The 27,386-nt window shown below is 31.5% G+C and overlaps 1 protein-coding gene across 6 annotated transcripts in view; it reads right to left on the minus strand.

Annotated features, from left to right (window-relative positions):
- LOC122510539 overlaps window positions 1–27,386 on the minus strand; it is a 253,126-nt gene that overhangs the window by 112,800 nt on the left and 112,940 nt on the right. Inside the window, exon 1 of one of the 6 annotated variants that reach the window (XM_043625283.1) lies at window positions 19,615–19,680. The exons of the other annotated variants lie outside the window; for them this stretch is intronic. The gene's annotated coding sequence lies outside the window, so the exon portion shown is untranslated. Of the gene's footprint in view, window positions 1–19,614; window positions 19,681–27,386 lie in introns of those variants that run through there. 6 annotated transcript variants of the gene reach the window in all.

Consider the following 27,386-nt stretch of genomic DNA (forward strand, 5'->3'; position numbering starts at 1 on the left):
ATAGTGACGTTTTTCGTACATATTTTTCTCGAACTTTGGTTAACTTTCTGCGAGAGAGAGCACTATCTACAAGTTTAATTATGCAAATAAAATAAAAATAATACAATAATTTGCCAATAAAGCTTTTATTTTGTATTAACACATATATTTAATGCAAATTAAAAGCAATTTTAATTATTCTTTTTGTAAAGTTAACATTTAATTTAATAAAAATTTCATGCAGAACATAATAATCAAATCAAATAAAGTTATAACTTACCCAGGTGCGAATTTAGGTTGGCCGCCAGAGTTTGAAGGTTGGCCCAAGGTTGGCCTAACTTTGGCAAGCGAAGTTTTGGTTGCAGAGTTTGCCCAACTTTGGCAAGTTCTAGTGCCCACAGTTGGCCCGACTTTGCAAGCCAACCATTAAATGCAGAGTTTAACCAACCGTCGGGCCAACTTTGGCGACAAAGGTTGGCACAACTCATCAAAACGTAGTTTAAAAGACTTTCAGTTTCGGTTGGCCGAACTCTGGGCCACGGTTGGTCCGACGGTTGGCAAAACTCAAGAAAAGCGGTATAATTGACTTATAGTTTTTTGGTCGGCCAAACTCTGGGCCATGGTTGGCCCAACGGTTGCCAAAACTCTAGAAACGCAGTTTCATTGACTTAAACTTTCTTGGTTGGCCGAACTCTGGGTCACGGTTGGCCCAACGGTTGGCAAAACTTTGTCAAATGCAGTTTAAATGACTTAAACTTTCTTGGTTGGCCGAACTCTGGGCCACGGTTGGCCCAACGGTTTGCAAAACTTTGTCAAATGCAGTTTAAATGACTTGATTTTTCTTGGTTGGCCGAACTCTGGGCCACGGTTGGCAAAACTTTGTCAAATGCAGTTTAAATGACTTAAACTTTCTTGGTCGGCCGAACTCTGGGCCACGGTTGGCCCGACGGTTGGTAAAACTATGTGAAACGCAGTTTAATTGACTTACATTATTTTGGTCGGCCGAACTCTGGGCCACGGTTGGCCCAACGGTTGGCAAAACTTTGTCAAATGCAGTTTAAATGACTTAAACTTTCTTGGTTGGCCGAACTCTGGGCCACGGTTGGCCCGACTGTTACAGCTTTAATATACATTTTGCGTTATGCACTCCCATGTGAGCGTAGCGTAGTGGTCAGTGTATAAGTCTTCGGTGCGTTAGGTTAGGGGTTCGATCCCAGCGAGCGTTAGATATTTCCGAAAATGTATGTATGAGATTGTGTTTAATAATAATAGGTAAAGGTTATATCTGATGTTCCCGCTAATAATAACCTGTTAATTGTTTAAATAATTTAGTTTTTTAATAATTTTTTACCTTTGGCTGTTGAAGTTGGCCAAACTTTGAAAATTGTGGTTGGCCCAACTTACGCATCTAAAGTTGTGCAAACTTTGGCGTCAGTCTTTGGACCAACCATTGAAATGTATAGTTGGCACAACATATGCATTGTAAGTTGGTCCAACTTTGAGTCCAAAGAAGTTGGACCGACTTTGTAGAAGTTGGCCCAACTATGGGCCGACCAAAAAATCGCACCTAGGTATAATGGTAAATAAAATTTATGTATTGAGGGGCTGATAGTAAAAATGGATTAAAATAATAACGGGAACAAAAGTAGAATAAGTGACTTAGAAGCAAAAACAGATTAAAATGATTGTGTAATTTCTTCATAAATTAATTATAATAATTACAAAATATTAATTCAAATAAAATAAGTTTTTTTTTATTATTGACAATATTTTTTAAGCATTAATATAATTAATTTATCAAGAAATTACATAATCATTTTCACCCGTTTTTGCTCTCAAGTCACTTATTCTACTTTTGCTTCCATTATTATTATTATAAACCATTTTTACTATCAGCCCCTCTATTGTTCGTCATTTTTTGGTTCGGTATTTTCAAAATTAAAAAATATAATATAATTATAAATAAAATAAAATATAAAATAATAATAAAAATATAACAGAAATAAAGGATTGTGTTAGAAAATAATGTAGATGGTGACGCTTTAAACAGTAAAGTGGACCGACAAAGCAATTTTAAACGTACTATCTACCACATAGTGCACTTTTCATGTATTCTCCATAATTTTTGGATAAAAAATGTGCACTATCTACAGTTTTGTTAATAAATTATTAAAATTAATATTTTTTTTTTGCACCAATGTAAAGAGCGTGTCCATATTAGTCAAGAACATAAGTTTGTTTACCAAATTTTTAATTTTATTAAGAGATCCAGATGCAAACGCGTTTCCTTCAATATCTCCGATTGAGCTAAAATGTAGATAGTGTCTTTTTTAAAAAGGACGGCAGAATATGGGTGCCATTTTATGATTTTAACATAATTAGAATTGAAAGAATTTAAAATAGATTTCTTCGTTTTGTAGCGAGACAATTTAATGTTCAATTTGACAGATACTCCCATGACTACAGTACATTGAGATTATCATTTAATACTCCACTAATTGCATCCAGATTTCTTTTTAATGACTTGACTTTTTTTTATAAGATTATGAATGGTATAAATAATTGTTCAAATTTATTATCATTATTTAATATGTCTGTCCCTATAAGGGCAACTAGAAATTATACACTGTTTTTGGAGTCCTTTCATCGAACAAACTACGGATATCACTCTTTTGTAAAAAGATTAAGTAGAGAGGCTAATTCGATGTCAAATATTGTTGACTTTTTTGATAGTAACTTCTTAAGATTCACCTCTTCATTGCGTGGGTTTATTTTAGACTTTCGAGTTAAAACTACCCAGTGTGCAAAGTTACAGAATAATTCTATAACTATTCCAGAACAAAAAGAACAAGTTCTGTAACTGGTGAGGAACAGGCAGGTCAAAATGTCGTCCCCTGGAGGCACAAAATAGGAACCAAAGTCTGTAACAATTCTAGAACAAAACTAGAACATTGTTTTAGAACAAATATATAACAATTCTATAACAAAAACGATTTATCATAAATAATACCCAAGCAGAAATTTAATAGTTGCATAGAACAAATAAATGTTTATGAGTATGAATTAAAATATGAATAATTAATAGAATATCTTTTTTTGCAATAAGTTTTTAAAAAATATTTTTCTTATTTTCTTTAATAATTTAAATAGACTATCTTACTTATTTAAATTAATGACTAAATTATTATTATTATTGTTAATAATTATTTAAACTTATACTTTATGTAACAATATTCAGAATTATACACAGAACACTTAAAACTAAGAATGAAAAATTTCGCACGCACGGGGGATCGAAACCTAGACCTAGAGGACACAAGTCGAATACGCATACCGCATAGCCACGCAAGCTTGGAAGTGATTTTACTTCAACTTCCTTTTGAATTGTGGGACCGTTATGTGCAGTGCTAAAATTATAAATTGAAATGTAACATACTTAATAAAAAAAATAACTATATATGGGGCATTCCAGGACAAATCGGAAATTATTTTGCTTTTGCATCTCAAATTTTTTTAAACTTTTTTTTTCTTTTAGTACTCTTTGAAATGAGCTACCTTAAATTTTTTCATAAAGCGGTTCAGGAGATACAGATTTATGAAAAATGACGTTTTTTACGTAAATTTTTTTTTAAATGCTTATAACTCGGTCAAAAATTGATCAAATTGGACGTTTTTATAATGAAAAGTTTTGTTTTCACACGTAGTTTTTAATAAAAATATTTTTGAGATGCAAAAGCAAAATTTTAATTAATTAGTTAATAATAATAATTTATTATTGTATTTTTGTGATATACCTATTAATTAATAATTGATAATAAATTAATTAAATATTTGATGTCATTGTTGGTGAATAATGTTTTTAAAAATATTAAAAATTTATGCAAGCTGACAGTGAAAAATTATTAAATTTTTCACGAATCATCGATACGAGTCTTTCTAAGTATCTAAATTCAAAAGTTTTTTTGTAATTCATGCAAAAACGCGGCTGCACTTTACACGGAAAGAAAGTTATTATATTAGTTATTATATTAGAAGTATTAAACTTTAATAAAAATTTTACTATATTTAGTAAAGTTATATCAAATATCGAAAACTTTTAACAAATTTTAATGTAACTTTACTAAATTTTATATAGGTACGTTTTGTTAAAGTTTCACAGTAAAAAGAAAGTCTTATTTTAAAGCAGGAAAGCAGCCTTAAATTAAGATACAACATTTTTGTATCCTTTAACATTATAGCAGACAGTGCTGAATTTAAGACCGATCTTAAATTAAGATTTACTGTGTTAGTTTTGTTGATAGCAAAATTTTCCTTTGTCGCATTTTGTCCTATGTAAAATAATTTTATAAAATTTAATAATATCTTTCCGTGTAGTGAAAATAAACACGAGTTTATAGTGAAAGAACAGTTATATTAAATTTTTGTAACAGTGTTCTAGAACACTGTAGGAACAATGTTACTTCAAAATTCTATAACTAATTTAGAACAAATGTTACATGTCTGTTATAGAACAGATACAGAACAACTGTTCCAGAACAAATTTAGAACAAAGCTCTAGAACTGTTCTATAATAAAATTGTAACACTTATTCTAGAACACTGTTCTTTTTTGGTCTAGAACAGTTATAGTACGTGCACACTGGGTACCTAGCGTTGATTACACAGTTAATATTGTATAATATAAGTTGCGGTTGCAACTTTTAGATTGTAAGAGTACTATGTACGAAAGGGCTTGTCCCGTATACTTGTTAAATAAATAAATAAATAAATAAATAAATAATAATAAATTAATAGTATGGCCGGCAAAATTAAAAAATGGACTGTTTTGCTTGAGACTCGTTACTCGGGGATTTTTGAGATCACTGATTACGAATTTGGCATCAGATTTGTAAAATTCAAAATATCAAAGCTAGTGTACCGAAATTTGGTACAAAAATAGAGTATTTTACAGTTCTGATTCTTATTCTTTGAGCATGAGGAAGTAAGAGAATATTCTAGCCAATTCCTTTGATTTTGTGGATGTAAATAAATTTTTTTCCCAAAGTAAGTTGACGTTTACTATTTGTAAGTGTAATACGGAAGGATGGTTTATATGGGTACGCAGTAGATATCGTAAAAGGTTGCAGAAATGCAAGAGAGCATTTTCTTCAGCGATGCCGAAGTATCGGGATTCGCAAATAAGATTTATAGCAGTAGTAAAAAGGGACCGCTTATGTGGTTATCTTTCTTATCCCGTTCGAAAATTCTGACTCTCTTCTGTATATATATTCAGGCGGAAAAAATAATATAGTAGTAGTGGTAGAGTATATACATATATACGTATACGCGATGAACGTGAAACGTATATACGCGTAGCTATAAATTATTATGATATACGCACAATTGGTTTGCCACGACGTTGAACATAACTCCATAACGTACACACACAGGATGTGAGAAAAGGGGTGTGAAATCTCTTCAAAATTTGATTATGAAAAAATTCCATGCAAATTTTAAAGCCACAAAAGATTTACGGTAGGAAATAAAATTGGTTTCTTGAATAATGCCTGTTTTTTTCCGTTTTCACCCCGCGCTCCGAATATCACCTCTTATTGTGGGATATATTATAATATAAGAAAATGAAAATAAAAATCCATTACTGGATATGTCTATTTTTGTTTTTGTTTGTTTTCAATGGAGTTGAATTATTATCGAATGCAGGTCTTCGTCTCTTTTATTAGAAGCCGCGCTATTAATTGCCTAAGATGGTAACAGCGATCAAACAGCTGCATGCTTTCGACGCGGAATCGCGATCCTTTCTTCTTGGAAGCTAAGGCATGACCCTTTGGATCTATAGCTGATATGTAACACTCGTATGGCTGTTTTAAAATCCCAACGGGTTGTTAGAAAACGTTTTTTTTGTGTGCAGTTTGTAAAGGTTATTCAATGCTCATGAAGCTCGAGCTAAACACTGGTACTCAAGTGTTTCAAGCATTCCAAGAAACTAATTAAGACCCTCATAGGTGTAAATGAAAATTAATCAACTATTCTCGCTAAACTTTTTCCCACACTTAAGCAAATTGCAATTACCGTCCCTAGGCCTTGTATTTCATGACTTTTTCTACTAAGTTTCCACTTATTTTAACAAAATACGACTAGTCTTTTAGTATATAAAAGTAAATAGTATTGCATAAAATACAACTTACTTGAAAAAAATGCAGTTTTAAACATTTTTGAAAATTTATTTTTGAATTTATCATTTTTTTTAAATTTTGTGAATTTTTCTAACCTACAATTTTCTTTATTTTCATAATTAAATCAAAAACTTTCTATGCCTTACATAGTCTACAGCCGACTTTATTAGGAGTACTCGCATTACGCCTGGACCACCCGTCAATGGGTTTTCTCGCCAGAGAAGAGGGAAACTGTAGGAAACCTCTCTGAGTACAACCGGTTTATCGACAGTCGAGTTCTAATGGTGTGTACCGGACAAGAATCGACGGTGCACATTATTATACCTCGACGTCAAACCTCCCGCTCAGATTGTCTCACGTGCCGGAAAAATACCAAGCCAAGTGGGCGCGAACCAAGGATACTTATAACCTTGGTCCTTAAACGACCGCCAATGCGTGGCATCTATCCGACTGAGCCAATCTGTCGGTAAAAAAAAAATTAAAATTCTCATTTTCAAAATCGAAATTTGAATTTTTCTTTTTAAATAAACCTTATCGATATGGTAATTATTCTTTTTCTAACAATTAAACATATTTTTAAAAAAAAGGTTAATTTATATTTAGTAAAAGAATAATAACAGCTTTAATGACAGTATAGCCATAAAAATAGTAACAGCATAACAAGTGAGGGTATGGATACAATATGTGCCGCTACGCGCGCCACAGTGGGGCAAATAGCACTTTTCAGGGACAAAAATCTAGCGCTCTTACAATTTTTAACGGATTTTGTTAATTTTTTTTAAAAATAATCTTGAGTTTTCGCAGAATACAATGCGTCTGCTAATAATTTATTTAAACTAATTGTTTATTTATTTATTTAAAAACAATGTAGACGAAAATTATTTTCTAACTTATTTGATAGACATTTAGTGTCCTAAATTTGAATTTCACTTAAAATTGATATTCAGAGATGTAGTTAAACATAATTAATCAGTTTATACTCACTAGAATGGTAATAAAAAATGTTAATATTGTTATAAACAAATTATATAAACAAATTATTAGTTTGAGAAATGACTGCACTAGATTTCGACGCAACTGATTACTCAAGGGTTTTTGAGGTCGCTGATCACGAATCTGAAGCTTGTTTTTCAAAATGGCGGATCCAATATGGCGGACGACATTTTAAAAAAATGATTGAAGTCACATGAAACTTGTTACTCGGGGGGCTTTCGTGGTTGCTGATTACGAATCTGTTATTTGTTTTTAAAAATTTAAAATGCCAGATCCAATATGGCAAACGACATTAATTATACATTGTGATTATTTCTTTTTTAAAAATTAAAACATTTTTTATAAAATATTTAATTCATAAAACCTTATTATGCAAATTTAAGGTACTACTACACTTTAGAAGGCTCTTAAGGGGAGGTTCCCATTGCGGGAATCAAAAAACTTTATTTCTTTTTTATTGTATTTTTTGAAAGCTATATATATGTAGAATATGTGCGTATAGCGATTTTTTGATCCGAAGAATATTTTCGTTTTTATGGAGACTTGAACTCACCGGCATCCCGAGCACTGAATAACAAATGTCAGGCAAATCGAATCGATTTTTAAAAATTTTGCAAATCTGACCTCAGAATCGTAAAGAGTGACCCTAAATACCTATAGATATTTATCATATACGCAAATTGAACAAAGAATTGGAAAGAATTTAATTATTGCACAAAAATGTTTCTCAAACTTTAAACGCTTTTAAACGCTTTTCTCGAAACAAGATTTTTCAAACTGGTGGGCATCGTAGCGTCTAAACTATTTAATCAATCAACTTCGGGTTTGCGGCTAATTAAAGGTAACTAAATTCTACTGGGGTTATACCTATAATATGGTAAAATTGTTAACAATAGAGATTTTTACAAGAGGTCAAATATAGAAAAATAATGCAAAAACGCAGTTTTTTTAAAAATGTGTCCGCCATTTTGTCATTTTGTTAACTTTTTAACTATTTTATAGGTATAACCTATTCTTTAGGATGTCATCTTTATAAAAAATTTTGAGTTTTTGTTTTAGACTAAAAATTGCGCAGTGTAGAATGCCCACCGTTTTCCATGTTTAAAAAAACATTATTTTCCAGATGCGCCATATTGGCCGCCATTTTGCATTCTTTTTAAAATGAAATATATGTTTTAAAAGTTCAAGAATGTATCTTTATTTAGAAAAAAGAACTACATCGCTAAGTCATAGCCGCTCCTCGCAAAAAATTGTCAAAGTTTGTGTTTATTTTGGCCTTTGCAATGAGAACCTCCCCTTAAAAGACCAAATTTAAAAAAAAAATTTCTTAGGTATTTTATTATAAATGTTTAAAAAACTTTTTTGCCTATATTAGTACATATTTGGAGAATAAAAATAATGGTTTGTTTTTAATTTTTATTTAATATCATAATCTGCAGACAGCATTCAGATCGAAACTCCAAAAAGTTAGTTGTCCAATTGCGGACAGTTTATCTCAAGATTGACAAATCGGAAACAAAAAATCCAAATTGCTTTTTAAAAAGGAAGGTGTCTTGCTTAGAAATCCACCACCATTAATGCAAAATGGACTAAAATAAAAAAATAGCAGATTTCAGTATTTTTCTAGTCTGCAAAAATGTTTTTTTTAATTTTTTGACCATTTTCTGGTAAATTCTCACACAGGACATGCTAACAAACAAAAAGAATTATTAGTGATTTTTGTTTGTTTGACCGTAAAACCGTAAAATAGGCCTTTTCATTATCTTACAAATGAAAAAGAATTATTATTTATTAAAATCGGTTCAGTAGATTCAGAGATAAACTGTCCGCAATTTGAGAAAACGTTATTTTGAGAAAAACGCGTTTAAACTTATATGTATCGTTAGAGGCCATCCATAAATTACCTAAAATTCTTTTGCAAATTGAAACCCCACCATTTTTTTATGCCAGACACTGTTACATTCATTAGCACCAATGTTTCTACTGGTCGTAACAAAAAGCTGGACCCCACCATCTCCTTAAAGACTTACTTAATTTGTCAGACTTTTTACATTAATTCAATATTTTTTGAAAAATTTACTTTTATTTTTTACAATTGGTTATAAATACTTTAGGAGATGTTTTCTGAAGTCATAAGGAGTTAAAAAATACAATAAAAAAAATAAAATTTTTTTAAATTCGAAAGTGTAGTAGTACTTTAATGAATTTGAAAAAAATTTCTCTTATATATTAAAAACCCGCTTTCAAATTTTTAAAATCCAATAGCCAATTTGTGACCAACAGCCACAAAAACCCCCTTGTAACAAGTTTCGAATAAAGTGAATTGTTTATAAAAAATGTCGTTTGCCATATTAGATCTGGCATTTTGAATTTTGAAAAACAAATAACAGATTCGTAATCAGCAACCACGAAAGCCCCCCGAGTAACAAGTTTCATGTGACTTCAATCATTTTTTTAAAATGTCGTCCGCCATATTGGATCCGCCATTTTGAAAAACAAGCTTCAGATTCGTGATCAGCGACCTCAAAAACCCTTGAGTAATCAGTTTCGTCGAAATCTAGTGCAGTCATTTCTCAAACTAATAATTTGTTTATATAATTTGTTTATAACAATATTAACATTTTTTATTACCATTCTAGTGAGTATAAACTGATTAATTATGTTTAACTACATCTCTGAATATCAATTTTAAGTGAAATTCAAATTTAGGACACTAAATCAAATAAGTTAGAAAATAATTTTCGTCTACATTGTTTTTAAATAAATAAATAAACAAATAGTTCAAATAAATTATTAGCAGACGCATTGTATTCTGCGGAAACTCAAGATTATTTTTTAAAAAATTTAACAAAATCCGTTAAAAATTTTAAGAGCGCTAGATTTTTGTCCCTGAAAAGTGCTATTTACCCCACTGTGGCGCGGTTAGCAAGGTAGCAGTGAACGGCCCAGAGGCCCTCACTGCTGCCTGACTGGTATTATCCTTTTTCTCTGCGTGTCGAGCGAGTTCTTCGATACAAGTCCTCAATCCTTTCTTAAAAAAGACATGGAGTGGAAAGGTCGACTGTATCGAAGTAAAGAATAGGCAAGGAGAATGTAAAATCTTAATAGAAGAGTGTTTTAAAATTGTAAGGACTTTTGCAGGTGAAACTGCAGTCGTATGTTATGTAAAAAGAGCGCGAATATATAAATTTTATTTTCGTTATTAACTCATAATAAATCTTATTTTGCATTGTCAGAAAAACGTCAACATTTAAAATATAAGTAAGCAAATTATTAATTGAAAAAATTTGAATATTATAATGTCTGTATTATATATATATATTATTAATAAAATAATGGACTTGGACAATGGACATATAAAAACTAGCACCGTAGACGGCCGAATGTGGCCATCGTAGGCGCTAGTTTAAAAAAAAGTAATTTTGAACATTTTTGAAAAATTTATTTTTGACTTTGATAATTTAAAAAAAAAATTTTTTGTTCATATTTGTAGCATACAATTTTCTTTATTTTAATAAACTCAAAAAATTTCAATGTCTTATAGTCTGAAATTCGAAAAGTTATAATTTTTATTCAAAAAATTTTAATTTTGATTCTCAAGGTCAAAAATTTTGAATTTCAAAATCAAAATTTGAATTATTTTTCAAAATAAACCTAGCTGATATGGTAATCATTTTCTACTAAAATAAGGTCGATGATTTTAAAATCTGACACCAGAGAAAACAAAAAGTAAAATTATATAAATTAAAAATAAAAATATTCCTTCTTAAAATTGTTGTTACGCCTTAAAAGTCAATTCGATACTATTTTTTTCTTTTGAATTCAAAAATATTCTATATATAAATTAAATATATTTTTGCGAAAGAAAATAAATTAATTTTCAATAGAATTGTGACACACGATTAAATGAAATAGTATCGAAATTTGTTATTTGAAATAGTCACGAAATTGTTATAGTGAATTAAAGGAGAACATTTGAGCACAATATGTTGTGACATTTAAGCTTTCAAGAAAGGCAATAACACATTTGCTAAAGCGTGCCCTATAAATTCGCCGACCTTACAGGAAATTCGGGTCAAAACGGAAATGAAATGGATATTATCGAGTGACAGTTACCAAAGTTTCGCGTGAGTTATTGCTAAAATCGGAAATTACAGTGTATCGTGCCTGCATCGACCTCACTTGACTACATGATTAGGAATATATATATATATATATATATATATATATATATATATATATATATATATATATATATATATATATATATATTTCTTGCCAAACAATCACTTAATAGCTCGTCTTTTAGTTGAAACGTTTTATTTAATATTTTCCCTATCGATTTATTATCAATTTTCCATTATGAACTTCTTAGAGATATTATAATTTACAAATATCGATAAAATTCTATTTTTTAATGAATTTTGTGATTAATAGTGACAACAGTTTCATTTTTCATTCCGAATGTAGCAAACATTATGAGCGAAAGCAGAAAAAAATATGTCCATTCCCCCTCAGTTTACAGTGTGGCAATAAAAACAGTGACAGCTGGTAGTAGTATTACATTAAAGTCACAATATTTTCGCGCCTTATCACTCTCCTTTAATGGTAAAATCTCCATTGCAATGCTTTATGCATTCATTTCCTACTGTCACAATGGAAATAATTTATTCGTTTTAAATTATACAAATTATTTTCACCTGTCTAGGTGAATTCAAGAATTGTTTTAATAATTTAAAGTTAGAATAAGATTTTGCGATGAAAAATTTCTTTTTCGTGATGATAAAAACAAAGTGAAAAATTAAGTTAATTTAAAGGCAGAACATTTTCGAAATAGTTTCATTCCGTTGATGAAATGCCATTGTACAAGTTTTTATCACATTGACAACAATTCTGAATTACAAAACTAAACGAAAGAAAATAGTGTAAAAATACATAGTTGACATGAGGAATTCTTTGTTCAGATGTGAATTTGTTGTTTTTTTGTCTTATGTGTATATATGTACAAAGTGCCTTCTTAGGTCACATCGCGAAGGGGTTTTAATGTCGTAGCATGTATATAGATGCCGTTAGTTGCAAAAAATGTTTGCTTCACACACACACCGAGCACGTAATAATAAAGTCATGAATTACGTATCTTGCGTGACGGTCAACATATACAGAGGTATATTGTATATAGATGAAAGCAGGGGCCCACTTATTCACCAACGGTAATTAGCACTTGTTTGGTCAGGTAGCACGAACCTGCGTGCATCAAACAGCCCACCACCAAAGTGGGCAGAGTGAAGGGAAAATAAAAATAAAAAAAAGGAGTCGTCGACCATCCCTGAATATAGTATTATATGCTATGGACAGAACGTCACATTCAACGGGTACTTTTTATGTTGACTTTTTTACATTAGCCTTGCAGGGTGGCTCTTGGGCCGTGTGTTGAACCGATAAGGCCGAGAGAGGCAATCGCGAGATGCGTGATTCTACGCCAGAGTGTAATGTTTTTCTTTTATAGGACACAACGCGTGTAGCGACTGGCCATCAATCACTCTTAAGACAACGTTCGTTCGCCTAACGAGCCACTACTTTTTCCCTCGGGAAGGAAATGCCACACGAGCACACGAGTACCTAAATTGATGTTTCGAGCAAGGAGAAAGTGTGTGTTAAATGAATCTCGCTTCAAGACACTCGCGAAATTTTAGCTTCATTTAGCTCCATGAATTTGGCGTCGAAAACACTTTTCTTGTGTCGAACCTAAAAAAATTAACCATTTTTCCAGAGATTTCGGATTTTAATAATGACCCGAAAAGTACCCTAAAAGATCTCCCTAGCTCGATAATTTTTGAACCAGAACAAAGATGCCAATCTTCAGCAGAAGGTCCCGGACCTAAAATTAAAAAATACCATGAAGAAATACCTCTTCTGTCTTAATTTTCACGAAAGAGTTATAATTCCAAAAGCTAATCTCCCAATTATCTCCTTAATTTTGAAACGAAATCAAAACTTCTTCATATTTTACTTGATGGTCTTAACTCGTTGTGCTGCAATTCGCAGAGGAGTTGTCCCCCAGGGAATATAAATCACGCCATACCGTTTAGGAATCCTGGTGTTTCGATATTTATGCGACAAAGATGGTAATATTGGAGAAACAAACACAACGGAATGTCCGACAATCAAAATGGTACGACTGGCCCCCAAAGACCTCCCAGTTCTTTTCTCTTTTTCAATGAAATTTGTATCCACAAGAATGTTGTCTATACACATTGCTGGAAAAGAAATCATCGCAAATTGTTGTTATAATTCGCTGATTGTAATTGTATTTTCATGAATTTACATTTATTAGAGAAAATTTCTTAAAGTGAAAAAAATTTTTAATCAAACTTAGTTTTTGGGATTTTTTTTCGATTGTCGAGCTATAATTTATTCCCCTGTTATTTATTTTAATTACTTTGATTTACGCCGGTCTTCCCCTGCGTGTACGCGTCAATATGTATATACAAAATACGAATACTAATGTTTGCCACTGGTTTTACGTTATGATCCTGATTGCTACCGCAAAAGTTTACCTTTCTCTGACCGTAGGGCATAATTTTTCTTCTTCCCATCAGCTGTTAATAATCCAAAATCCTGTTCTGAATTTCTGATCACAAATGATGCGATCAATTTTATGGAAGGTATAAGATTGCATCATCATTAACATGATGGATTTATGACAATAGAGTATGTTGTAATTAGATGTGTTCCGAAAAGATTTGTGTGCTTGTTTTTCTACAAGTAGGAATTTTTTCTGAGCAATTTAGTATAGTTGATAATTATAATGGAAGGGAAAATTTTACGAATACCGTGTTTGCCTTCTTTTTGGTTGAGTAGACGCGCTTTTCATTCTATCGAATTATTTGTAGCTTGTGGATCGTCTCAATGGAACGCAAGTCGTCACGCTCTTTCTTAATTATCAAATAAATGTTCAAGTCGCTTAGTGATCTTGTGATAGAGGTTTGGAGTTGGTATAAAAGCAAGTTTCTTTCCGCGGCTTGTCCGTTTCTCGGTTGACTGATGAGCCGGCCATCTTCGGCGCGTCGTGTAAGGATAAACAACTTCCTTTGTCGGAAAGACGCGAGCAATGAAATGGGGCCGCCTTTGAGTCCCTTAAGAATGTTCCCTCCAGCTACTGCACTTCTTTTTCTTTCCCGCCAAACACTTCTCTTTCTCCAGTAGAGACGATGCGACACTCCGAAATTCAACGTTAATCGGAATTCCGCACTGTTACCACACGCCGCCATTGGAAGGAATGCGAGTTGCATAATTGATTTGCTGGTTTGGCGAGCTTCTGTTTCAGCACGTAATTTACAAATAAAAAACAACAGCATCCAAACGTGTATTTTGCGTAACATAGTATATATTCAAAACTTTTTAATTTTTCTGATCTATTTCGGCAAATTAATATTCTTAATGAATGATACAAATTAAAAATTCTGTTCAGAGAAATTCGCCATATAAAATTGGTTTGCGAATAATGAATGGCAGCAGTAAATTCTCAGTACGTGATCATGGGGAGAGTAAGTGTAATATAAAAAGATAAGGGAATCGTATTTGGAATGTCAGAACTGTGCTGCTAGTTGAGAACTGCGACATGAAAGTATTTAAATGTATGGCAAAAAAATGAGATGAACATTTACGGTGTAGCAAGGAGAGGTCTTTTATAAAGAGTCGGCATCTTGATCGATCTTCATTCTTTTCTGATCCTAATTAGAGAACTCGGTATCTTCTTTGCTGATATACTTCATTTTTAATTAAATGAATTAACCACACGAAGATGAAAATTACTACAAAACATGATAAGAGAATAGTATGCGTTGCTATAATTTACACTGTTCATTTTTGACATTGAGTTTGATTAATAATAATTTACCTAATTTTACCACGAGTCATCGTTGTACCATCATTCATCATCAATTGAAAATTCAATGTTCTCGGAATATGTTTATTTATGTGGGCATTAAACGTCCTGTATTCTCATCGTTAAATTTGGAAGCCATATTAGCTGTCAGGTTTCCAGTACCGCAAATGTACTTTATTACCTCGCGGACGGGAGAGTTTCTGTTGTTTCCTCCTCTATACTTTGACAACTGACACTCTAATATTATTAGGTATTCATTGACAGCTAGCCAACTATCGATATACTCCGCTTTCAGGCAATGAATGAACCAATTAATTAAACATTTTCTTCGTGAAGCCATAATTCAGGTAGATGAAAACGTTCCGATTACATACTAATCGTGATTGATATTGATATTCATGGGAAGTTAAATATTTAGGATTCAACAGATTATTTATAAATATATTCGTTTCGTGGGATTTAATCTGCATAGAGTCAGGAGGATGATCGTTAACATTATAGAATTAATCGGAGAGGGCAGCTTTTTGGTCTGTTTAGTTACTAGACTAGGCGTCATCGAGGAGCTCATGCAGTATCTCTGTCTCTCATCTCCTTCCAACCTCATTTTTTCTATAAACGAGAACGATCGCGCGCTCCAGCGCGCGCGTTTTTTCTCTTGCGCATTCCTTTTTTTAATATTTTAATTTTTTTAAACAAAAGTACTTACAATGAGAATAATGGCGCAAATATAATAAATGTTTTAAAGAAAAATTGAAAAAGAAATGTTTATGAGAATGATAATCAAGATCACCATCAGCAGTTGTAGTAAAAATTGCTGCAACTTCATTCACACTTTGTAAATTATAACGTCTACTATTCATCCCAGGCTTTAATGAAAATAATAATTGCATCTCAGGCTCAATTTCTGCATTATTTTCAGTCATTGTTTTTTTAATTTCTTCATGCATCATACGTTAGGACTGTGCAAATAGGTTACAATCCCGAAGGGCTGTATCTATTCCATCATTTCGAAAGCTTCGTTTTTATCAACAATAAATAACTGACATTTTTATGTCAAATGAGAATTTTGTTAAATGACTTTTATGACAAATGAGAATTGTGTTAAATGTTTTTTATATCAAATGAAAATCAAATCAAAATTATGTTAAATGGGATTTACACCAAATGAAATTTATGTCAAGTAAATTTTATGTCAAATGAGAATTATGTTAATTGGCATTTATGCTAAATGAAATTTATATAAATTTAATTTTACGTTAAATAATAATTATGTTAAATGATATTCACGTCAAATGAAATTTATGTCAAGCTAATTTTATGTCTAATGATATTTATGTCAAATGAGAATTACGTTAAACGACATTTATGCCAAATGAAATTGATGTCAAATGAATTTTATAACAAATAAAATTTACGTTAAATTAATTTTATGTTAAAAGAAATTTATGTTAAATGATTTTTATGTCAATAGAAATTTATGTTACATAATTTTTAAGTCAAATGGGAATTAAGTTATCTGAGTTTTATGTAACATAATATTTCTGTTTAATGAATTCTATGACAAATGATATTTATGTTAAATGGTTTTTGTGTGCAATGAAATTTATGTTAAATAATGTGCATATTATGTGAATTTTAAGTTAAGTAGTTTTATATCAAATAACTATTTGGTCAAAAAAGATTTCGGGAATAAGCATGCGTCTCGTTTCTTTCTACATACAAAGATGTATTCATTTGATAATAAACCTGACCATGTATTTTGAAACAATATGGTCCTGGTCATCAATTGTTAAAATTAACTAAGTTAGCGTTGAAAGAAGCAAAACCAAATGAATTATTGTAAGGTCGTATATTATGAAGAAAATGCAGTAGTGAAGCAGGTAGATCTTTAAGAATGACTTCCCCATGTTTACAACAATCATGAAATGAATTTTTTTATTAGATACTCTTTCTGCTTGGAAATGTTTAGCATTACAATGCTCACATGAAATGCTCATCGCACCAGCAAAATGTTCTTCTATATGCGAGACTAAAATACTGTCAGAGAAATTTTGATTCTGTGCAGAATTACGTTTTTTTTTGCGATGAGTTCTTTGATAAGCTGCATTTTTTTGACGACCAGAAATATTAGTATTTGATAAATTTGCTGTAACAGTTACATTATCTTTTGCTAAAGATGTATTAACAGTTGTAGAGGATTTTGCTGAATTTATATTTGGTTCAGCCACTGTAATAATACTATCCTTTGTTTGGTTTGTTTGAGGATTAAGAATTCTATTATTATCTTTTTTTTGTAAAAACTTTTTTTGAAAAGCAGCTTTCTTTTGACGTTTCATGACTTGATGTTGTTCTTCTTCCTCTAAAAAACGTATTATTATTATTTTTTTACTTGATTTTTATTTTTTAAATTAGTATATTTTGTAACATTTCTTGAATCAATACAATTATCTAATGATCTCGAAGTCATGCATTGTAATGGTCTATTATTAAAATTTTCCTTTGAACTGTTGATTTTTGAATTAATTGTTGCACTTTCAATAATTACATTATCTTTGTCTTTATAATTTCCTTTGTGTATTACTTCTCCTGATGTACTATTAGTATTCTGCGCTGATGTTAAAGGCATACTTTGCAAACTTCTGTTTATAATAATTTCTCCCTCATTTCTATTAGTTTTTGATTTTTTAAATAATTCACTGTTAACTTTATGTTCACAAAGTTTTACATAAGAATGATCACGTGTAATGTTCATTTCATTACAATAACCCATCTCTATATGTGACTTTGAAATAATATCAGACTGATTTTGTTTTTGAACAGATGTATGTTTATTTTGTCGAGAGGTGCGCTTGTAAGCAACATTTCTGTCACGAATTGACGTTTTAACTTTAGAAGTAGAAATATTTTTCTTCTGCTGATGATAAAGCTGTGGATGTGCTTTGGGGCCTCATATTTAAAGTTTGTTCTGCGCTAATGAATTCATTAGAATCCAATGATTCAGAGCGAACAATTTTATTATTTTCTTGCTTTTTTTGTCAATATTTTTTTTATAAGCAGCTTTTTTTGACGTTTTATGATTTTATATTTTTCTTCTTCTTCAGGAGAATGAACCATAGCTCTTTTTTCTCCTTGCTTCTCAGTTATTATTAATCTTGTATCTTTCATTCCATTGCTTGAATCAATAGAAATATTATTAACATCATTTGCTGGAATTAAAGGCAAACTTTCTATACAACTATCAACAAAATTTTCATTACAAACATTGCTGGTTAAATTCAACGATGATTAATTATTGTCAACAATTTTATTTTCTTCATTTTGGAAACTTTTTTCTCTAGCTCAATTCCTAAGAAGACACTGCCAATTATATTCAACAGTCATAGTACTAATATTAGTCGACCTTACTGACAGAAATTTACTTAAACGATTGTTTTTTAACATTAACATTAAATGATTTCTCATGTTACAATAGTAGTAATTGACAGAGTGGGGCATAATATTAAAAAATATCGATGTTGCGAATGCTATTGCATATATTCCACAAGCAAGACTATTGTTTGGTTGTTGATCAACAGTTGTGAAAACTACTGGAGGTTTAAAAGGATATAATCTACTTAAATATTTCCTTTGATCTTCATTTAAACATCCTTCATTAAGACTATCATAAATATAAAGTCTCATTCCATCATAATAAGTGCAAATCCAATGACCTTTCTTGATAGGTCCACTAAAAAGTATTTGAATATGCTTTTTACCTTTTTAATCGGACTAAATAAATTCTTTCAATTTATTGAAAAGATATCGCTTCTAAAAAATAGTTTTTCATAAAATTAATTAATTCAGAACACATGTAAATAATGTTACTATTGTCACATTTAACATTTTACATTAAAATTTAACATTTTACATTAAAAATGTAAAGAATGTAGCTTCATCCATTAATCTAATTTCGTCTTATCTCAAGAATGTAAAAAAGGTATCTATTGATCTTTTCATCTAAATTTGTTATGTTTTTGTTTATACTTTCTCAAGAATAAATATAAGTATATTTTTGGTAAGTTTTTTTGTTTTGTATCTGTTTATATTTTTTATTTTTTTATCTTTTATTCTAGTATCTGTTAATCTAGTAGCTCTTGGCTAAATCTCTGTTTACCAAGTATTTGGTATCTCGTAATCACATGTTATTTTTAGTACTTATCTTTAATATTTATAAAGTTTTTTCCAAATAATAATAATTAACTACCAAAATTTTAAAAAATTAATAATTAAGATTAAGAAAACAAATATAAATCAATATTAAATCACAATTATTACCCCTATAATATAATTATGTAATGTACAAACATCAGAATTTAAAAAAATCAATCAATATTCTACATTCAGAAATCAAAATAACAGGCAAATGTCCTTTATTCCTTTAAACTTTAATTAAATTAATGTCTTTAACTTTACTTAAATTAATTAAATCCTTCAAAATAATAAATCAAATAATTCACATTATATTTACAAACTCCTCCTAATAAATATACAAATAATATTAATAAAAAATTTAATTTGTATTTACATGTATTTTAATACTTACGTACGTAACGTATGTAATGTACTTTAACTTTTTTCAATGTACAAAAAACAAAACCTCAAAATTCACAATCAACATTTTCAGAAGAAAAATCACTCGGCAAATAACAGTCAATACTTCTTATCGAAAGGATACACGTTTCACACTTTGCAAATGGCTGACAGTTGCTAACACTTGTAACATTTTGTAATTTTTCGTACCAAAAACTATGCATTTCACACTGAGGTGAGGTTACATGGCTGTAGCGAACAAACAATTGTTTGGAAAAAAGATGCGCGCGCAACAATTTTGAAGCGTCTAAAATGAATCATAAAATTAAATATGTTTTAATCTTAAACTTTTAATTTATTACAAACCAAACCATAAATGAAAATTATTATAGTAAATTACTTTTGTTAACTTTTAATTAATAATTTTAATTAATTATTTTTTTAATTTTAAAAAAGAAAAACGAAAATATAAAAGTGTGAGGTCACAATCATTATAAAATTCAGCCAATAAGGAACACTCATTATAAAATCAGCCAATGAGAAAAAAGTTCTACACTTGAAGTTAGCTGCTTTGACATCAGTAAGTAATGTGACGATTATATCCAATCAAAGTAAAGGATTTTGAAAAAGAGCCAATCAAGAAAAAGTTCTACACTTGAAGTTAGTCGATCTTACGCACCTTGTTTTTACAAAAGGATATTTCTAACGTTACTCAATTTTAAAAAAAGAAAAAATTGCAGATTGTGAAAATTTTTATCAATTCCAGCCAATAATAAAATAATAGAGAATTTCCTAATGAGCTCATAGCTCCGTACATATAATAATTTATATACACATGAACTAATAACAATACAAATAATATTCTCAGATCATTATTGTAAATAAACTTTTGTCAGTAATAGCTTATATATAAGAGTTTGAATTTTAATTTTTCGAAAGTGCCGATATAATCTTACTGACAATACAATTTATCGATTATGATAAGTATTCGCATGTGGAAAGTATAACTTTTCAGTGAGAGCGAAACAAAAGAAAACAATACAAATACAAGTTTGTAGATTGTGCGATTGTGCAAAATGCACAGGCTAACACCATCGCGGACGAGTGTTAGGAGGCGTATTCATGTGCTTATCGCGATTTCCATATCTGATCAGTATACGCCTCGCTGAGCTGTCTAAGCTACAAACTAATGACTAGGTAGTTTATCTATAAATTATCCACTTAATCTTTCACTGCTCTCGCACTGTCATTTCATTAATCGTGTATATATAGAAATTTACAGCTATATTTTTTTATAATAATTACGCACGGGTCTTTCAAAATTGAAATTATCTTTTTAATGTTGAAAGGGGAGTAAAAAAATTGCCAATTGACGTAAATGTTAGTTACTTTTATATATAGAATTAATAAATCTTATTAATTTTATTCTGTAACTTTTGATTGATTACAGTGAATATTTGACAACTACATGAGTAGGGGAGACTGGGGTAAACCCGCTCACTTTTTTTCAGAATGGCTAAAATCTAGGAAATTATTCTCTAAATCCAAGTTAATTTATATCATTTGAAAGCTTATGATTTCTACTAAAAAAATAAAAAAGAGTTTTTGATTTATCTTTTTTAGTTTAACTTAGAGAAACTTTTTAATAAACATATACCAAATTTCGAAATCACAATTTTCCAGGGTAAACCCGCTCACTTTATCTTTTCAAGACGGAACAGTTTTATTTTTTAAATATTAAAGTTTGTCTTATTCCCGTCTTAAGTATGATTTATTATTGCTAATTTATGAGTTATATAAACAATTCTATAAACAACAAATTGGTTTAATAAATAATGAACATAGATTTCATGAATTACAACTATGGATTTAAATAGTGTTATATTTTATTAAGAGAAAGTGAAATGTAGTTACAATTTTGGTTTTAATAAGTCATAAATTGTGTTATTGTTGAAATATAATACGTGAAATTATTTTATTCTAAATTTTAAATTTAAAACTAAGTAAGCGGCTTTACCCCGAGTGTATTCCTCACATTTCAGAATAAATTTAATTAAGGCTATGTCCAAGTTGTGAAATGTAAACAAACCAAAAGGTCACTACACCAGCACTAAAAACGCAATTTTGTGACATCCAATTCTCCCACAAAAAATAACATTTTTACACTTTCTTTACGAAAATGGTAAATTAGAGTATCAAAGTTTCCAAAAAAATCATTTTTGACTATGAGCAATAAAAAGCAATTAGTAATAGTACATTATGCACCAAGGATCGTAAGTTCATCTTTATGAACGAGCGTGACGTTCGCAGAACGAGTCGGGCTCGCGCGAAGCGCGAGCCCGCGAGTTCTGTGATCACGCGAGTGTCATGAAGATGAATACGATCCGAGGTGCATACGACTGTTTATGCAACACAGACTGTAATAAAAAAAGCTTAGATCGAAAACACTTTTTTTATTTACAAACACCTGAAGACAAAAACGAGATAATATGTGACATACTACTAGTGTACCGATATACATTCAAACGTACTAAAACGTTTTGTCGCGCGGGGGGGTTCGGGGGGTCTCCCCCCGACGGGGTCCAGGGGCGGAGCCCCGGTCAGGGGGTTCGGGGGGCTTCGCCCCCCGACCACAAAAAAACCAACTTAAAAGAATAATATTAATAATGTTTTTTGACATTTCAAAGAACCGCATTTAATAATACCCCAAGCCACCGCACGCATCGGGGGGCGAAGCCCCCCGAAACCTAGTCATGTGCTTCGACATATTAATAAAAATAATATCATTAAAGAACAAAAACAGAATTTTTCACACGAGCGATCGCGAATCTTAGGTTAGGTTTTGACAGTAGAGTTGGTTGCCAGGGACTTCTTCTTCTTCTTCTTCTTATTATAGTCATGGGTTGAACACAACTCACGACACATTGGCAACGTACTGTGGACTAAAGCCTTGTACATACAGCCATGATCTATCGGTTGCCAGGGACCCTCACCAAGCGCGAATGCGCATGCGCATACATTTGGTGAGAGTCTCTGGGAACTGTGCGTCTGACAGCATCTAGTTACATTATATCCAACTTTTGTACAGAAATAGTAACATTATAACCCGGTTATTGGGTTTATAATGTAACTAGGGTCTATAATGTAACTAACACGAAATAAAGTGTACTCCCCTCCAGCATTATTCGCACCGGGCTATAATCAGTAACTTACAACCTGCAAAACAGGTGGCGTAAAGTGCGTATTACAGTGCTGTGTTGCATAAAATAACTAATTAAAATGACCTGTAAAACAGCATTTTTGACGCGTCGCGAAAAATAAACTGTTTGAGTATATCAACCGCACTGACGATGAAGAAGTTCCATGTCAGCGATTGGACCTTCAACATTTGCGTAAATAAATATAAATTCACATTTTCTTTATGGAAATGGCGAACTAAAGTATCGAATTTGGTAACTACACCTTGCATAGCTGAAAAAAATGAGAAAATAACTAAGTTTCAGTAGAAAACAAAATGTGCATTTTCGCATGGTGCTGTCAATGCATTCTTAGTTTTGGTTTTGAATGGTACTCAGTGGTTTTCTCATTTTTTTAGCTATGCAAGGTGTAGTTACCAAATTCGATACTTAAGTTCGCCATTTCCATAAAGAAAATGTGAATTTATATTTATTTACGCAAATGGGAACAGCGAAAAAATGCTTCATTATAGACCGAATAGTGAAGCATTTTTTCGCCGTTCCCATTTCCGTAAATAAATATAAATTCATATTTTCTTTATTGAAATGGTGAACTAAAGTAACGAATTTGGTTACTAAACTTTGAATAACTGAAAAAATGAGAAAACCACTGAGATTCAATCAAAAAAAAAATGTGCCTTTTTGCATGGCAATGTCATTGCGACCTTGGTACGGTCTGCGCACGCGCAGCGAGCAACAGAGTTCACGTCGCGAAAAATGAAACTGTTTGTCTATATCAACCGCACGGACGATGAAGAAGTTTTTACCCTTTCTCTTGTAATTTCAAGGAGGAAAGGGAAAAATTTCCCTTTCCACATGTTGAAGGTCCAATCGCTGACATGAGACTTCTTCATCGTCAGTGCGGTTGATATACTCAAACAGTTTATTTTTCGCGACGCGTCAAAAATGCCATTTTACAGCTCATTATAATTAGTTATTTTACTAATTGCTTTTTATTGCTTATATTCAAAAATGATTTTTTTGGAAACTTTGATACTCTAATTTTCCATTTTCGTAAAGAAAGTGTAAAAATTTTTTTTTTTGTGGGAGAATTGGCTGTCGCAAAATTGCGTTTTTAGTGCTGGTGTAGTAACCTTTTAGTTTGTTTACATTTCACAACTTGGACATAGCCTTAAATCTTTTTAAAATAAGACAAAACTATATATGTACTTCGAAGAAGGACATCCAATGGCAACAAAAAAAATTTGCCAGATAAATTAATACTCAAAAATAATGATCGAAAAACTTAAAAATCCAAAATACGTTTTTTTTCCGACACCTCTAAAAATATTTGATCGTCTCTGATTCTATGTTGAATTCATGAAACTAAACGAAAGTTCGTTAATATAAGTTGAATGTTAAGTACTATTCACAGCACCAATATTTCCATTTTAAGTTCAGTTCATAGCGTCAAATCGCTAGTGAGCGGGTTTACCCTGTGCGCGGGTTTACCTCAGTCTCCCCTAATATATTTTTTATGAAATGTCTATTATTACTCTTTGTGTTTCGATTTTTATCTTTACTCAAAGATTTTTTGTATGATTTCTATATTTAAATAAGTTTTCGAATTTAATAGTTTCATTGATAACTTAAAAGAAATGATTTTTATTGGTCAAGAAAGAGTTTAAAATCGTTTTTGGTAAGATTAGTTAGTAGACGCCACCGCTGAGTGGCGCTATGTCATGTCTGTGTCTCAATTTATTTAATTAAATTTGTGAATAGACGCTTTTATAGTTTAATATTATGAAAGTGAAAAAGAAAGTAGAGTGAATAATTGTAATGACTGAAGACGATACAATTTTTTTGGGTCAGGTTAATTATTTCACGCCACCAAACTTCTTTTAGCATGATTTATGTATTAAATTAACTTTTCGAATTTAATAACCAACTGAAAAAAAATTTTCTTATTAGCAAATAAAGAGTATGCGCAGTTGTTTGGGGTAAAATTATTTTGTTAACGCTACAGAAAAAGGCGCTGCTGTACAATTAACTATCTTTATATATTTTTATTATATTTTATTATATTTACTATATATTTTTTTATTAGTCACCAGACGCCACCACCAGTGCCGCTCAAATGACGTCATCGTCTCTCTTCATTTAATTGAATAAAGATAATAGACCCTGACAAGAGTGGTACCCTGCTACAAATACACCTTAAAAAACTATAGGAACATGTTAGACTTAGGTTTCTAATAGTTTCAATGAGGGATTGTAGTAGAGATTTGTCCAATTTTTTTATGAGGTTCCGATAAGTTTTATAATATTTTTTTAAAATGTTTCTACGAGGTTTTTACAAGGTATTTATGAGGGTTAAAAACTTTAAATACATTTAATTTGCCATATAACGGCTCCTATTATTGTGGCATCTATTATTTCTAATATTATTCTATATTTCTACAACGTTTGTAAGATGTTTCTACGATGTTTTTAACCCGTTGACTGTCGCTGACTCATATATGCGCAAAACTAAACTGGCCAAAATGGTTCATGACGCATATATGCGCAACTTAAAAAAGGGTATTAAAAACTTCTTAAATGTTCCTGAAACCGGTTACTGAGGGGTTTTCGAGGTCGCTGATTACGAATATGATATTCGTTTTCCAAAATTCAAAATGGCGGATCCAATATGGCGGACAACAAAATAAAAAATTGATCAGATTGACTTGAAACGTAGTACTGTGGGTTTTTGGGGTCGCTGATTACGAATCTAACATTAGTTTTCCAAAATTCAAAATGGCGGATCCAATATGGCGGACGACAAAATAAAAAATTAATTATAATGGCTTGAAACTGAATACTCGGGGTTTTTAGGGTCTCTGATTACGAATCTGTCATTATTTTTTCAGGGTATTTATCGAAATTTGATTTTACCAAAAATTATTATACTGATGTCAGATTACCCAGTTTCAAACAAATTAAATAAATTTTAAAAAATTATCCGCCATATTGAACCAGATATTTTTAATTTTGAAAAACTGATTTCAGATTCGTAATCAGCGACCCTGAAAATCCCCAAGTATTCAGTTTCAAGCCAATCTGATCTATTCTTTATTTCGTTGTCTGCCATATTGGATCCGCCATTTTAAATTTTGAAAAACTAATGTTAGATTCGTAATCAGCGACCCTTAAAACCCCCGAGTAACAAGTTTCAAGCAAATTCGACGAATTTTGAAAAAATTTAGATATTTTGAATTTCGAAAAACTGATGTCAGATTCGTAATCAGCGACCCCAGAATCCTTAGGGTACTAAGAGACAGTTTACACGGAAGCCTTAAATATATATGCCTCCGCGTGCATAAACGGATATACCTCCAGGAGCATATATTTGCGCCTGCGCGAACACGTGGTCAAGGCAAACTCTTTCACAACACAGCTGCAGGCAAACACTTTGCGCAGACGCGAGTATATGCTCATGGAGGCATATCCGTTTATGCTCGCGGAGGCTTATATTTAAGGCTTACGGTGTAAACTCCTTCAAAGTTTCATAAAAATCCATTAAAAATTTTTTCAACACACTTTTGGCCCAAACAGTGGAAATCTCGTTGACAGCCAAGAGGTTAATGAGAATTTAAAAATATCGAAAAAAATTATATTCTCTATTGAAAATTAAAATAAAAAAAATGTTAAATTAACTATGCAAGGTGCATGTTAATTAATATTTATTTATGCAACACAGCACTGTAATACGCACTTTACGCCACCTGTTTTGCAGGTTGTAAGTTACTTATTATAGCCCGGTGCGAATAATGCTGGAGGGGAGTACACTTTATTTCGTGTTAGTTACATTATAGACCCTAGTTACATTATAAACCCAATAACCGGGTTATAATGTTACTATTTCTGTACAAAAGTTGGATATAATGTAACTAGATGCTGTCAGACGCACAGTTCCCAGAGACTCTCACCAAATGTATGCGCATTCGCGCTTGGTGAGGGTCCCTGGCAACCAACTCTACTGTCAAAACCTAACCTAAGATTCGCGATCGCTCGTGTGAAAAATTCTGTTTTTGTTCTTTAATGATATTATTTTTATTAATATGTCGAAGCACATGACTAGGTTTCGGGGGGCTTCGCCCCCCGATGCGTCCGGTGGCTTGGGGTATTATTAAATGCGGTTCTTTGAAATGTCAAAAAACATTATTAATATTATTCTTTTAAGTTGGTTTTTTTGTGGTCGGGGGGCGAAGCCCCCCGAACCCCCTGACCGGGGCTCCGCCCCTGGACCCCGTCGGGGGGAGACCCCCCGAACCCCCCCGCGCGACAAAACGTTTTAGTACGTTTGAATGTATATCGGTACACTAGTAGTATGTCACATATTATCTCGTTTTTGTCTTCAAGTGTTTGTAAATAAAAAAAGTGTTTTCGATCTAAGCTTTTTTTATTACAGTCTGTGTTGCATAAACAGTCGTATGCACCTCGGATCGTATTCATCTTCATGACACTCGCGTGATCACAGAACTCGCGGGCGCTTCGCGCGAGCCCGACTCGTTCTGCGAACTTCACGCTCGTTCATAAAGATGAACTTACGATCCTTGGTGCGTAATGT

The sequence above is a fragment of the Leptopilina heterotoma genome, unplaced genomic scaffold (genome assembly GCF_015476425.1).
Source record: "Leptopilina heterotoma isolate Lh14 unplaced genomic scaffold, ASM1547642v1 Lhet_70, whole genome shotgun sequence".
Taxonomy (NCBI): domain Eukaryota; kingdom Metazoa; phylum Arthropoda; class Insecta; order Hymenoptera; family Figitidae; genus Leptopilina; species Leptopilina heterotoma.